This window comes from Camellia sinensis, chromosome 8 (assembly GCF_055761805.1).
Source record: "Camellia sinensis isolate YWXY chromosome 8, ASM5576180v1, whole genome shotgun sequence".
Lineage (NCBI taxonomy): Eukaryota > Viridiplantae > Streptophyta > Magnoliopsida > Ericales > Theaceae > Camellia > Camellia sinensis.
Window position 1 is genome coordinate 97,932,743 of NC_138968.1, and position 15,376 is coordinate 97,948,118.

A 15,376-nucleotide genomic window follows, 5' to 3' on the forward strand; every position below is an offset into this window, starting at 1 on the left:
TATATGCTTTGATGTGTGTTCCGTTAATTGCTCTAATACAATCCTATTACATAATAGTGAATAAAAATATTTTTAGCCACAAATTATTGGAAATATCCTACCAACATTAATTATATGTAACACACAAGTTGCGCTTGTAGTTAATTATTTACCCTGAAATGAGGATAATATTTGCGGTTGCGTCGGATATATGGATGCATACCATTAGTCAGTTGCGGCCTTACCCAATCAATGGACATCATTGTAACAGCCTTTAACACCTTCTTGAAGTATTTTGAAATAGTCTCGCCGGAATGTTGAAATCTTTCTTGGACATTTTTGTTTCGATTGTCACCACCAACAATAAACAAAAATATTGCAACCTGCTCTTGAACCGAGACTTTTCGTCCAGTTTCAAGGCCATACTTTGTCTGTAACAAATTACACAATTGATAAAATACCTCTCTTTCTATTCGAAATTTTTTAAATATTCTTGTTCGATTCCCTTCTTGTGATTCTACCATCCACATCCCTCCTGTTAAACAAGATGTCCTACATGGTTCTTTTATCAAATAATTTGTTGCATATGTCACTGCAACTGTAGCCACCGTAGCTAATAGCATATTATTATTTTGTTAGGTTTGCGATGTGCTGCCTTCATCTTCAGTATCTTCATCATCATGGTCATCATTCCATTGATCTTCATCACTGTTACTCATCTTTAAAATACCTAATTAATTAAAGGTTTAGTTACTATTCCTTACGTGGCAGTATTCCATTGGCCATATTCCTTACGTGGCAGTACCATATTTACATATTATAACAAAACTTACATGTATTTACGTAATCACTGCTCTTCTATTTATTGGACTAAACATATGGAGAATAGGAATATGCCTCTGTTTTTTTTTTAAATATTTATAATAGTACTGCCTTTTCACAAAGAAAATAGATATATATTTTTTAAAAAGTTTTAAATTAAATTAACAAAAAAAAATTAATATAAAAGTTCTCTGCCAAACTAAACAATAGATAGATAAATCCCAGACTTTCACGCGTACATACATGCACATACACAAATATACACATATATGGCCTTTGAATTTTTCTTGAACTTCAGTTCACACTTAACATACAGACACACATAAATTTCAGAGAAAAGAAGGGAGAGGGGGGGAAACAAGAAGAAGTTCTGCATCTATATATATTCAGTCATATATTTTCCTCTTCAGAAATAGAGGATACATTTCTTCGAGAGAGAAGAGACAGATAAGGGATATTTAAAGCCAAGGGCAAGATGGAAGAGGCAAATTCAGACGGAGAGGCCGCCTTCAACTCGAAACCAAAGGGTGAATCGAAGCAAGAAGAGAGAGTGTGATCTGATTTTGGTCAGTGTAAACCCTAGCTCAATGTGTGTGTGTGTATATATATATCACAAACAAAAGGCATGAACTCTTACCTTTTTGGTGGAAATCTTGGAGAAATCTTGGATAAATCTTCGACTTCGATCGGCTGATCTTGGAGAGATGTAGAGGATCGTCTTCGGTCGCCAAGGAAATGAGAAGAGGAGTGTGAGGAGAGGAGTGGGCTAGGGCAACAAAATAGGGCTTATACAGTGGCATAATCGTAATTGTTGAAGTTTTAAAGGGGCATTTAAGTCATTTCAAGCCCCTCCAAACAGATGCGCGCTTAATCTGTAATCTGCAAGCATCTCCAGAGCAACTTCTAAAATTCAGCTCAAAATAGCTTTTTTTGAGCTATAATCTGGTGCTTTAAGTTGTACCAAACACAACATTCTAGGTTAAATTAAGCCAAAAGCTGAAATAAGCAGCTTATAATTTTTACCAAACATGGCCAAAATAGACTAAAAAAGCCAAACAGTCATATTTTACCAACTTTCCAAAACACTCCTTAGTTATAAATTTTACCAGTACATTATTTTTAAATTTTGAATAAAAACAAATATAAAATAATTGATTGAAGGTATGTTGCATTTTTTATATTCCTTCTTCTGCTAAAAAAATAATAAATAAAAAAATAAAAATCACAATTCATATATATATAAATAATTATAAACACAACCTGTGCATAGCACGTGTGGAACACCAGTAGCAAAAAAAAAAAAAAAAAAAAAAAGTGAATTAAATAGGGGAGAGAGAAAATAGAATAATGTAATATGTATCCATTAATGTACTAACTATAGTAAATATAAGCAAGCAAAATAAGCTGCGTTTAAAATAGTAAATTTATGTAAGCATAATTGCTAATCATATTTTTTACTTAATGAATAATATTATATTGACTACATTTTTCAAGTTTATTTTTTATGTATTTATATAGAAGTAAAAAATGTCGTTATGAATAAATTTTTTCTTAATTTAGGGGTCTTTTGAGAAGAGGGTAAAAAGCTAGCTTTTAGTTTTTTTACCAATTTTGGGTCACATCACCTTTCACATTTTTTACTTACAAAAAGACAAAATAGACTAAAAAAGCCAAAAAGTCGGATTTTACCAACTTCCCAAAACACTCCTTAGTTATAAATTTTACCAGTACATTATTTTTAAATTTTGAATTAAAAAAAATACAAAATAATTGATTGAAGATATGTTACATTTTTTATACTCCTTCTTCCGTAAAAATAAATAAATAAATTTTTAAAAATAAAATAAAAATCACAATTCATATATATATATATATATAAATAATTGTAAACACAACCTGTGCATAGCACGTGTGGAACACCAGTAGTGCAAAAAAAAAAAAAAAAAAAAAAAAAGTGAATTAAATAGGGGAGAGAGAAAATAGAATAATGTTATATGTATCAATTAATGTACTATCTAATATACTAATAGATGATGTGACATAATTTTAGAGGTTTTGGGTATTTGTAATTTGTATAATATGTGGAATAATGTTATATGTACTAAGTAATGTATTAACTAGTGTACCAATTGATGATGCGGTATAATTTAAGATGGCTTAATTTAAGATATTTTTGGTATTTATAATTTCTATAATAAGTGGGGTCAATAATAATGTCATAACTAATATTGGTACAGTAGTTAGTATACTAATTGATGTATATAACACTACCGTAATAAGTGGGATTAATAATGATGATATAACATTGATGTGATACTATCGAAAAAAATATGTTATTAAAAGTAAGTGAGAGGAATTAATTGGGAGAGAGAAAATATGTTATTAAAAGCAAGGAGAGGAGGGAGGATTTCAAACCATCCGTGGATTTTCTTTTAGTTTTTGGGAATTTTTTTTTCAAAAATGTTTAAGACCCCTTTTCCCCACCCCCTTTGACCCCTCTCTTTTTTGATTGGCTACTTTTTCTTTTTTTTTTCTTCTCCAATCACCACCCGCTACGTGTGTGTGGGGTGGTGGGGGTGGTGATTGGAGGGGGTCTCTATCAATGCTCTTTTGTTTTTCAATGTGGTAACATGTTGACATAATCTGACTCCTTGTGTTTTGTCCATCTCTCATTGGTGGAAAGGTACCCTCTCCGCACCCAAAAGTTTCTAACAATTGTGTCAACATAGTGGGACCACTGAACCGCGGTGAATCAAAAAGTAATAATAAAAAATTAATAAACAGACCGCGTTAAGTTTCCTTTTTTTAATGAACTTCTTCATAGTTCGAAGTGATGAATTAGAGAAGTAGCGGGAGAATATGCAGTTAATGAGGAGAATTCAGAGATGGTTCGATTACCAAGAACGTCAAGCTCTGATCGTTCTAGGTAAATATATTAACAGTTCCATTACAGGGCCCAAAATACCCAACGGCTCGAATGACTCGAAATGGTTTCCCTCCGAAATTTTGATGCACGTGGAGCTCACGTGTTCTGCACAAAGTAATGAAATGAAACAAAAAACATCTTCATCAACAAAAAAAAAAAAAAAATAGAAAAAAGAAGAGGAAGTAGAAGAATCAGATCCAGATCAGCCATCATCAACATTTTCATCATCAACACATCATCAAATAGAAAAAAATACAATCCAAAAAAAAAATGTAGAATCTATTTTTTTTTTCAACAGATCTGTGTGTATACATAATATGTGGAATAATGTTATATGTACTAATTAATGTACCAACTAGTGTACCAATTGATGATGCGGTATAATTTAAGATGGCATAATTTAAGATATTTTTGGTATTTATAATTTGTATAATGAGTGGGTCAATAATAATGCCATAACTAATATTGGTACAATAGTTAGTATACTAATTGATGTATATAACACTACCATAATAAGTAGGATCAATAATGATGATATAACATTAACGTGATACTATCGAAAAAAATATGTTATTAAAAGTAAGTGAGAGGAATTAATTGGGAGAGAGAAAATATGTTATTAAAAGCAAGGAGAGAAGGGAGGATTTCAAACCATCCGTGGATTTTCTTTTAGTTTTTGGAAATTTTTTTTCCAAAAATGTTTACGACTCCCTTTCCCCCACCCCCTTTGACCCCTCTCTTTTTTGATTGGCTACTTTTTCTTTTCGTTTCTTTTCTTTTTTTTCCATCTCCTCCAATCACCACCCGCCACGTGTGTGTGGGGTGGTGGGGGTGGTGATTGGAGGAGGTCTCTATCAATGCTCTTTCTTTTTTCAATGTGGTAACATGTTGACATAATCTGACTCCTTGTGTTTTGTCCATCACTCATTGGTGGAAAGGTACCCTCTCCGCACCCAAAAGTTTCTAACAATTTAGTCAACATAGTGGGGCCACTGAACCGCGGTGAATCAAAAAGTAATAATAATAAATTAATAATCAGACCGCGTTAAGTTTCCTTTTTTTAATGAACTTCTTCATAGTTAGGAGTGATGAATTAGAGAAGTAGCGGGAGAATATGGAGTTAATGAGGAGAATTCAGAGATGGTTCGTGTCACGACCCGAACCCGCCCCATGGGTTAAGGACGTAACCGGCCAGTAATCCTAAGATTACCTACGGCCTCAAACCAAAACAAACTTAACACATCAGAGTAAAGGGGGCCAAAGGGAAGCCAAATTTAAAACTTTGTCCATAGAGCTGTGCTTACATGGCACATCAAAACAAACCATACATATGTACGTTAATAACTCACAACAAAAAGTGTAATGACATAAGATTCTATACAGACAGGATCATCCAAACTAAGTCAACCCATGAAAACTATATACAGACGTATTCAAAACTTCGCCAACCTGACAAAATGTAAATATATAACAAAAGGGTGAAGACGGGTCTCATGCGTGAGATACAAGGGCTGACTCTCTCAAAACCTTAGTTGCTCCATACAGACTTCACTGAGGCTGGGTCTGGACTTCTCTTGGCTCACCTACAAACACATGAATGAGCGTGAGCAAAAGCCCAGTGAATAATATCAAATCAAATACAGGAGTTACATAACAATGTAGAACAACATGTTCCAAACGGCCTTAGGCCCAATTCCTATTTCTATTTAACAGATATATAACTATACGAAATTCAAATCAAGTGACTGTAGTTCCAAACATTCTGGCCTTTGGCCCATTCAGATTTCCATTCATGTCAAAACAGCCTTCGGCCCGTTCATTTACGTCAAAACGGCCTTCGGCCCATTTATTTCTATCAAAATGGCCTTCGGCCCATTCGTTTACGTCAAAACGGCCTTCGGCCCATACATTCATGTCAAAACGGCCTTCAGCCCACTCATTCATGTCAAAACGACCTTAGGTCCATTCATATATGTCAAAACGACCTTCGGTCCACTCATTTCTATCAAAAAGACCTTCGATCCATTCATTTCTGTCAAAACGGCCTTCAGCCCACTCATTCATGTCAAAACGACCTTCGGTCCACTCATTTCTATCAGAACGACCTTTGGTCCATTTATGTTTATCAGAACGACCTTTGGTCCATTTGTTTACGTCAAAACGACCTTAGGTCCTTTTATTTCTATCAGACAGAATGACCTTAGGTCCATTTATTCATATCGAAAACGACCTTTGGTCCATTCATCTCTATCAAAACGACCTCTGATCTATTCATTTCTATCAAAACGACCTTAGGTCCAATTACTTTCATGTCAGACTTTTGCCCACAATCCCAATCAGCAATTCCAGCAATTCATAAAGCTTTTGAGGGAATAAACAATTGGACATTCACAATTATTCGAATATCGATATTACTCACAGCGATCGGCTTGTGGATTTGCCCTGGAGCTTGACCCTACACGTTTTATGAACACAAAAGGGTCATTAACAGTTCAATCCGTTCTTTAATTCACATATTCCTCTTTAGTCTTTATTATTATCTCATTAACTCATTTACAATGCTTAACATATGCCTAAGAGTGCTTGCAAGTGAAAGAGAACGGAAAACAGAACACAAAATGCAAAAACAGGATTTCAGAAAATAGGGTCCCCGCTCGAGCGGACCCTTAGGTCTGCAAAAGTACTGGTTGCCTTCAATTCCAGCTCGAGCGTGAACTCGGCCGCTCGAGCGTACTGCCTGTCTACATAGCTCCCCGCTCGAGCGGGAACCATGTCTGCAAAAAAATGCTGGGAGCTCGTTTTCTCCGCTCGAATGGCACTTCACCCGCTCGAGCGGACATCGAAAATCTGGGTTTTCCAGATTGAGTTCTTGAGCTTCATCTCGACATTCAAAGGCTCTAAATGCATGATTTCGGTCCAGACTTCACATAATCATGTACTAACATGGTACAAACATAGAATTACAACATATTGAAGCTCAATTTCATAATTTATTTGCATGCGTGTCCCAAAATATCACAACCTCATCACCAACATGCTCAAATTCAAACATTCAAGACTTATACTCCCAAGATTTGTACATGCATGCCCTCTTGACTTCATATTCACTTCAAATAATGCAATTAGTACTCATTCCCATAAAATTTAACAAAGACCTGCTTGCATGTGGGGTTACACTACCAATCTTTCATAATTTCACAAATTACATGCTAGATTTGTGATTCCATGGGAGTTCATTACATGCATGCACATATCAAGCCTCAATTTCAACAAAATGATCTCAAATCATGCTCTTGATCACAAACAACCCTTGAACACACAAGATTACACATTAAACTCATGAATTCAAGAATCAATGCTTACCTAGAGGCTCAATCTTCACCATTATGGCCAAGTCTTGCACCTAGCCTTCCCAATTCACAATTTTGAATCAAAATGCCCAAAGGTGCCTCCCCTCTCTCTCAAAGTCGTCTCTGTCTCTTTTCTAGAGAGTTAAACTTCAGCCAAAATGATATAAGGGTGAGGAATTGATCATAATAAGGCCCCTATTTAGCCCCACTCAACACATTATTTCATTATAAAATATTTGGGCACTTAATTCATCAATTTAATCGATTTAATCTGACCCAAATCAATTTTCAATTAAACTCCACCATAGGCTCTAAAAATTACGCCAATCACAATGGCGCGATCAATTTCGGGTTCTGTGGCCGATAGGGCCCTCAATTTAATTCCCAAAGTAGTTTACTCAAACAGATATTCCTACAGTGAACAGATAGAATTGCAAAATCACATAATGGCACATAAAGTCACGCTGAACACATAATCATATTCAAATTAAGGACCAATTTAGCATATTACGGAACAGGGGTATCACAGTTCGATTACCAAGAACGTCAAGCTCTGATCGTTCTAGGTAAATATATTAACAGTTCCGTTACAGGGCCCGAAATACCCAACGACTCGAATGGCTCGAAATGGTTTCCCTCTGAAATTTTGATGCACGTGGAGCTCACGTGTTTTGCACAAAGTAATGAAATGAAACAAAAAAATCTTCATCAACAAAAAAAATCAGAAAAAAGAAGAGAAAGTAGAAGAATCAGATCCAGATCAGCCATCAACAACATCTTCATCATCAACACATCATCAACTAGAAAAAAAATACAATCCAAAAAAAAAAAAATGTTGTAGAATCTAATTTTTTTTTCAACAGATCTGTGTGTATACATAATCACCAACAGAGAAGGGAGAGAAGAAAGAGTGGGGGTGGTTCGACCGGACTGGTTGTGGGGAGATCGGGGGCAGCAGTGACGATGGTGGCGTCGATCGACGAGGACGATGGCGGCGGTGATCGACGGTAGAACCCCACTCTCTCTTTGTGTTCATCATAACCAACAGAGAAGGGAGAGAAGAAAGAGAGGGGACGGTTCGACCGGATTAGTTGTGGGGAGATCGGAGGAGGCAGCGACGATGGCGGCGTCGATCGATGGGGACGATGCCGGCGGTGATCGACGACTGAGCCCCTCTCTCTCTTTGTGTTCTATGTTCCCTTTTCTCTTCTCTCCTTTCCTTTCTCTCTCTCGCTTCTATGTCTCTATTCAAAAACAGGAAAATGAAGAAAAAAAAAAAAAGCAAGAAAAGGAAGAAAAAGAAAAAGAAAAAAAAATGAAACCCAAAGAGACGTTGTTTTGGGTTTCGAGCCATTGATTTCGGGCCCTCAAACAATTTTCATATATTAATTGTACCTTTCTTGTGGAGCTTATAGTATACTTCAATATAGCAACTAGTTTCATTGTATACTTTTTTTTTTATTTTTAAATTTGCATTTCATTTCAAGGTTCTGATATAAATATCATCGGCAACTGCAACTACTAGCATATTATAATTTACAAGAGCGTCTGCTCCATAAATTCATAAAAAAAAACTCCATCATACTTTCTAAAGAGTTATAATTTAAATCCAATTATTTGTTTCCTTTCCGAGTCAACCAAATATACCACATCCATAAAGCCCCAACACATCTGAATCATCTTACCTCATCTTAAGCCCTATTTGGTAGGGCTTATTTCCAGCTTATTTCAGCTTTTAGCTTAATTTAAGCTAATTTGATGTGTTTGGTTCAGCTTAACAATACATCTTATAGCTTTTTATAAATCAAAAATCAACTTATTCTTTAAGTAGGGGAGGAGAAGCTTAATTTATAAGTCAAAAATCAACTTATGTTCACAGCTATAAGTTATAAGCTATAATCACTTTCTCACAGCTCTACCAAACGGGGCCTTAGTTAATAAGTAATAGGATAAATTACAAATATCCTTGAAGTTTGTTTTATATACAGATTATCTCTTTTGATTTAAAAAATTATAAATATCTCATTATTAAAAAAAATTATTTAACAGAATTAATTAAAAAACAATTAACTATTTTTCTATATAATAATAAAATTACATGAATTATTAATTGAAATAAATTTTTGTCATCATTAAAAACTATTAATTGAATTGATAATTTATTAATAAAGAGAGCCATTTATTATGAAATTAAAAATTTTAATAAGTGAAATTTAATTTCTAAAACTAGATAAAGCAATTTATATTTTAAGTAAATTTTAAATAATGTATTTATAATTTACCTTATTATTTAGGAATAATGATATATGTACCAATTAGTGTACTAACTAGTACACCAATTGATGATGTGACATAATTTAAGAGGTTTTTAAAATTTGTGATGTGATTAATGAGTGGGGTCAATAATAATATCATAATTAGTATTAATATATTAGTTAATATGCTAATTAGTACATGTAATACCACCGATTATTAAGAGGCATTAAGAGAATTCAATTTCATCCACCACTAGCAAGTCATTGATTCAAGCAATTGGAGACTAGGCCCAAGAGTGGAGAAACCGTAATATTTTTACTTCTACACATCTCAAGCATGGACACTTTTTCCTCTAGTATGAATCATTGTTATTATTATTTTTTCAACTTTGATAGAGACCCCCTCAATCACCAACCTCCACCACCCCTACACACACATAAGGATTAGTGATTGGAGGAAGAGAAAAAATAAATAAATAAATAAATCTGGCCAATCACAGGCCAAGGGAGTCGTGGGGGTCACTATTTGGAGGGGTCCGGAACATTTTTGTTATTTTTTTAAGGCATCAAGTTGTTTCTTATATCTTCTTGGAAAAAAACCATTTACATCAGCCAATAATTTTATTTTATTTTTCCTAATCCATTCAACACTCATGGTAATATGAATTGTTTTAAATCCGTCATTATCTATTTCAATATTATATTTAAGACTGTCTTTATATAAAAAATTTATTCAATTCATATTTTCAATTGAAAAAGCAATCAATCAAAACATGTAATTCAAGTGAATATAAAAAGACATCAGTAATATTAAAATTTTATTTCATATTTGATTCAAGTTGCTACTAATCTACTGTGCTGTTAAAAAAAATAAAAAAATCAAATTGTACAATCACTCTTTAAATTTTATCATATATCACTTGTGATAAATAATTCTAGAGAGGGTCATCTATTTTTTACCTGAATTTCTAAATTACCCTTCTTATTCATTGTTGGAACACCTTATTCCTATTCCTAACTTTATTTATTTATTTATTGTGAACTAGCTATTCCTATTCCTCAACACAATTACAAAATCAAGCAAGCCACCAAATTTGAAATTCCCATCTTATTATTCTTATCCTCGACAAACCCATCCATACTGAACCAATCGAAGCCCTGACCCGACCCGTAACATGCAGTCCCCTTATCCTTTCTTCGGCCGCCATAGCTCCTCTCTACCTCGTCGCCACCCCTGCAGGTCCGTGAACTCAACCGTTGGGATATGGTGGGTTTCATACAACGATGGGCAGAGGAGGTGGGGCTTCAGGTGTCGATCCAAGGGGTTGATTTTAGAGGTGATGGGTGGGTCAGTTTTGGTAGTGATTTGTTGTTGGATTTGGATGATGGTGGTGGTTGGGTATTTTGGTGGTGGTGGCGGTGGCGGAAGTGGATTGACAGAGTGAAGGGAGATGATAATTGTTGTGGTGGCGGTGCTGTGGTTTGGCGGGCGGTGTAATCGTGGTGGGAAGGCAGGTGATGCGGGTGAGGCTAGTAGAGATGTGATGGGGTGTGGAGGGATGGGGGAAAAATTGGTTGATGATGGTGGTGTATGTCAAATTATTCAAATGTAGTTTTGCCAATTATCAAGGAAGGTCTGTGTAATTTATCCAAAACTATTTTATTTCAACGTACAAGGTTGGTTGCCTACCTGTTATACGTTTCTCAAATTATGCTGCACGTAAAAGTACATTTGATAATAACTTCCCTAGATTTTTCTATGTTGGTTTTAACCTAGAAAAGGGAAATTATGCCGTTTCCATACTTTGTCAATGTAATCACATTGAATTGAATATTTAACACTTCATGTTATTATAAAATAAGATCTGAATCTTTGTGCTAAAAACCAGAATCTCTATATTGCAGGTCTGATTTACAGCAACAGTATGGCCGTGTATGTCTTGGATAACTTGGTTGCTTTCTTGACTGACATTTGGAAGTTAAAGCTCAAGCATGTTGTTGCAATCATGAACATTAAAGGTGGAGCGGCAGGTGTCATGGGGTTAGTGGAGGCTGCTCTCATAGATGCTTATCTTGGCCATGCTGGGATATTGCTCATCACAAGTGTTCTTTACGGCATTGTAAGTCACCGGAATTCTACACACCCCTTTTATTTGTGGCATAGCACTGTTAATTTACTAGTAGTAGTAGTAGTACTAGCGAAGATATAGATAAACTACTCTGTTCTGACTGGGAAACGACAACCAAAACTAAACTAGGCTACTCATGCATTTGCTAAGGTAGATAGGCAGGAATTGGGTCTTTCCTTGCATTTTTCATAGGGAATTATACTTCTTAATTGATTCTCACCGATAGAATAAAACAATTCATAATTTAGCCTTTCTAGAAGCCCTTTGTACATTTTCACTTGCTTTCTCAGACAGATTTATTCATGGTCTTTGGTGTACATCTAAGTGCGAAGCCAAAGCTCTTACATCAGGCCAGAAGAAAATAAAAAATAAAAATTGGAGCATTAATGAATGAAATTTAATATTTCATGGCTTTTCAATTGGTGTATTTATATAAATGATGCATGTAAACAATAACCCTTTCTTACTTAAATACTTCGAATATGCCAATGAATCAAATTTAACTCAAGAACTCAACTCTTGGAACCAAGGTTCTGAAGCCGTAACGGTGGCGGTAGCGCGGTTGCGGTTGCGGGATGTAAAGGCCGTAGCGTAACGATTGTGATAACCAGAACTGTAATTTTTTTTATTTTTTGCACAATTTGAAAAAAAAACTTACCGATACGCATATATTTTTTTTCATAATCATATTTATTGAGTTTTAAAATAAATATTGATCAATTTTTGTAAATTTGTAAGTATAATCCAATATATTTCATATTTTTAAATCGCTATAAACTGAGTTTTTTACATTTTATTTTAATAATTAATGACTTTATTAAAAAAAAAAAATTATTGGACTCAGATGTATAAAATTATTTTTTTAATTATTATACTTGTGGAAGCATATGCAAATTTTAATTTGAATAGTTTTAAAAAATAAATTATACATGCCAATGTAATCATATAAAAAATAAAAAATAAATTTTACAGATTTTTTTTGGGGGGGAGGGGGTTTGGATCACTTGAATATTCATTCTCTTTTTGGATAACCTGCAAATAAAAATAAAATAAACTAATAAAAAAAATTAACATGTATAAAATATGCATTAATATATAATTACAGGTATAATGTTTTCTAGATATTTAAAAAAAAAAATCAATCACTAACTATTATATATGAGATAAACAACAACAAAAGTAAGAGAATAAATAAGAGCCTAAATATATATATATATATATATATTTAATCAAGCCAAATAGATAATGACCACACTTATTATTTTCAAACAATATATAGATAGACACACACAAACAAAATGGTTGAGTGATAACAGCTGAAACAGTTCGAAACCATTACATAACGGTGCGTAATAGACAGTTATGGCCGTTACGGTACCGTTACGACCGCTACGGCTGACACACCAGTGAATCTCAATCACATTGCAAAAGCAGCCGTAACGGGTGTCGGTAACTACCACAACGTTATGTAATGGTTGCGGGCGCTTTTTAAAACCTTGCTTGGAACAATATAATGTAAACCTAACTTTCTTAATTTTTTGATCCGAAATGCAATTAAATCTTTGATCAAACACCTTGACCATTTCTTCAGACTATGTTTACCACTAACCTAGGGTGGCCAAACCACCCGCAGTGATTCTTTAGTTAGAAACCACTCAAATCTAGCATCAAAATTAGAGTCAAGGTGCATACACACTTATCTTACATCAAAGCTGGTCCAAATTAATTTAAAATATTTTTCAAATTTGTCTCTCACTAATGAATAGGAGACGATTTGATGCAGGGATTGGGCTTGCTAGTAATGTCAGTTCATGATCGGTTCTTTTCCAAGGGTGTAAAGTCATGTCCAGCAAGGGAGAAATTATGTTCTTCAAAGCTAACTGCTTCACCATTCTATTGGGGATTAGCTTTGATAGTTCTTGCCAAGGTTGGTCAGGGAATATGTTTGAGAACCCTCACCTTTAGTAAAATAAAATACAAAAAGAGATCCACCCGAAACGAAGGTAATCAAATTTGGTTTCTTGAAGTTTGAAGTTTGCCGAAGAAAGATTCAAGACAAAAGGAAACGTCAGAAGAATATTATTCGAAATACCTGCAACATAGTTGGAACTGCAGGTGGCATCACATGGGTTTTTGTATCTTCAATTTTTGCTTCTGATTGGTCTTATTAGTTTTTTATATCTACATGTGTAATGGCAATCGGGATCGCTATATTTTTTATTGGATACGCATTCCTTCCCCCCTTCAACTGCGAACAAGTCCCCTCACAAACATGTTGCGGGTCCTTCTGGCTGCATTCTTAAACAGGCATCTTGACTCTACTAAGCAGGGTACAAAATTTAACTATGGGGATGAAAATCAGACACCTCAAGGTCAAGGTCACAACCAGAAGGCACCTCAAGGTCCCAAGAAAAGGACAACGCTCACTGATCACTGTCGGTGAGTACACAATGATTATAAAGTTTATGTATACATTTTTATGTTACCTTTATAGAAATTTAAAAACTATAAACCAAAACTTGGTTGGCATCTGTTTTTGTTTCAAAAAAGATTGAAACATTTTACAAAATGTACTAAATTATGATAGCATTATATTTGAAATAAAGTTGGAAATGGTATTGGTGTAAAATTTGTGTAGTTTTAACATCTTTTACTCTTGTGCAGGTGGCTCAATAATGCTGCAATAAATGTGCCACACAATTTCCACTGCTTTCCCATTGGATGGATTAATTGCACAGTGGTTGAGGTTGAGGAGACAAAGCTTCTGTTAAGAATGGTTCCAATCTCAGTTACCTTTATTTTGTATGGGGTGATCAAATCCAACAATGATACCTTTTTCATCGCGCAAGGATATACAATGAACATGTCATTTCGTTTCGTATTACAAAATAAGCAGCATCAAATTCAACTCCCCATTCAAATCTTCGGTCTTATGGCAGGATTTGCGACATTTGCAGTGAAACCTTTGTATAGGATAGTATTTGAACAACGAATAGAGCGAATGAATGGGAGATAATTAGCTAGAATGAAGGTTGGTTTGGGAATGCTTTCCGCTTTGGCTTCTTGTAAAGTTGCTTGGTGGGTGGAGTATAAAAGGCTAAAATCTTTGAAGGAACACGGCTTGTTAGGTAATCCCAATGCCATTGCACCAATATCTATATTTTGGCTCTCTCCATAGTTTGTACTGATGGGAATCATGGATGGATTAGCTCGTGATGGTATAGAGGATTTCTTCAAGTATCAGGTTCCAGAGTCAATGAGGAAGAGATATGCAGTCGTACTCATTGAAGTTGTGATCGGATGGGGAAAAATACTGAACATAGGGTTTATTATGATATTAGACGTGGTGGTCGAGAAGTTGAGAGTTGAAGATGGAAGTTGGATTGTAGACACTGTAAATCAGAGCCGTTTGGATCTTTTTTACGTTGCATTAGTGGTGGTGAGCATGGCCAATCTGTTTATCTTTGACTATGTTGCAAGTTTCTACACTTACAGTGATTTTCCAGAAGAGGAAAACAACGACGAAAAAGAAGATCCACATGAAGAAATTAAAACTAGAAAGAAGCAAGACAAGATGGAACCAACACCTGATGAAGAAATTGAACCAACACTTGATGAAGAAACAGAAAGAACAATAAGAACCACCTGATGATGAAGAAAACTTGAAGAGAACAGTAGTGGTAGAGTTGGTCTAAGCGGCAATTTGATTTCTTGTGGATGTTCTTTTGAGTTGTTTAGGTTATTGATTCTTTTGGCTAATTAATTGTAGGATTATATTATACAAATTTGTGAGCACTTTATATAAGACTTCATGTGAAGACTTGAAATTTATTCTTGTAATATTATCATTATTACTATGTTGATGAATATGATGTTTGATTAATTGTGTATAGATGTGGTATTTATTTATTTCAA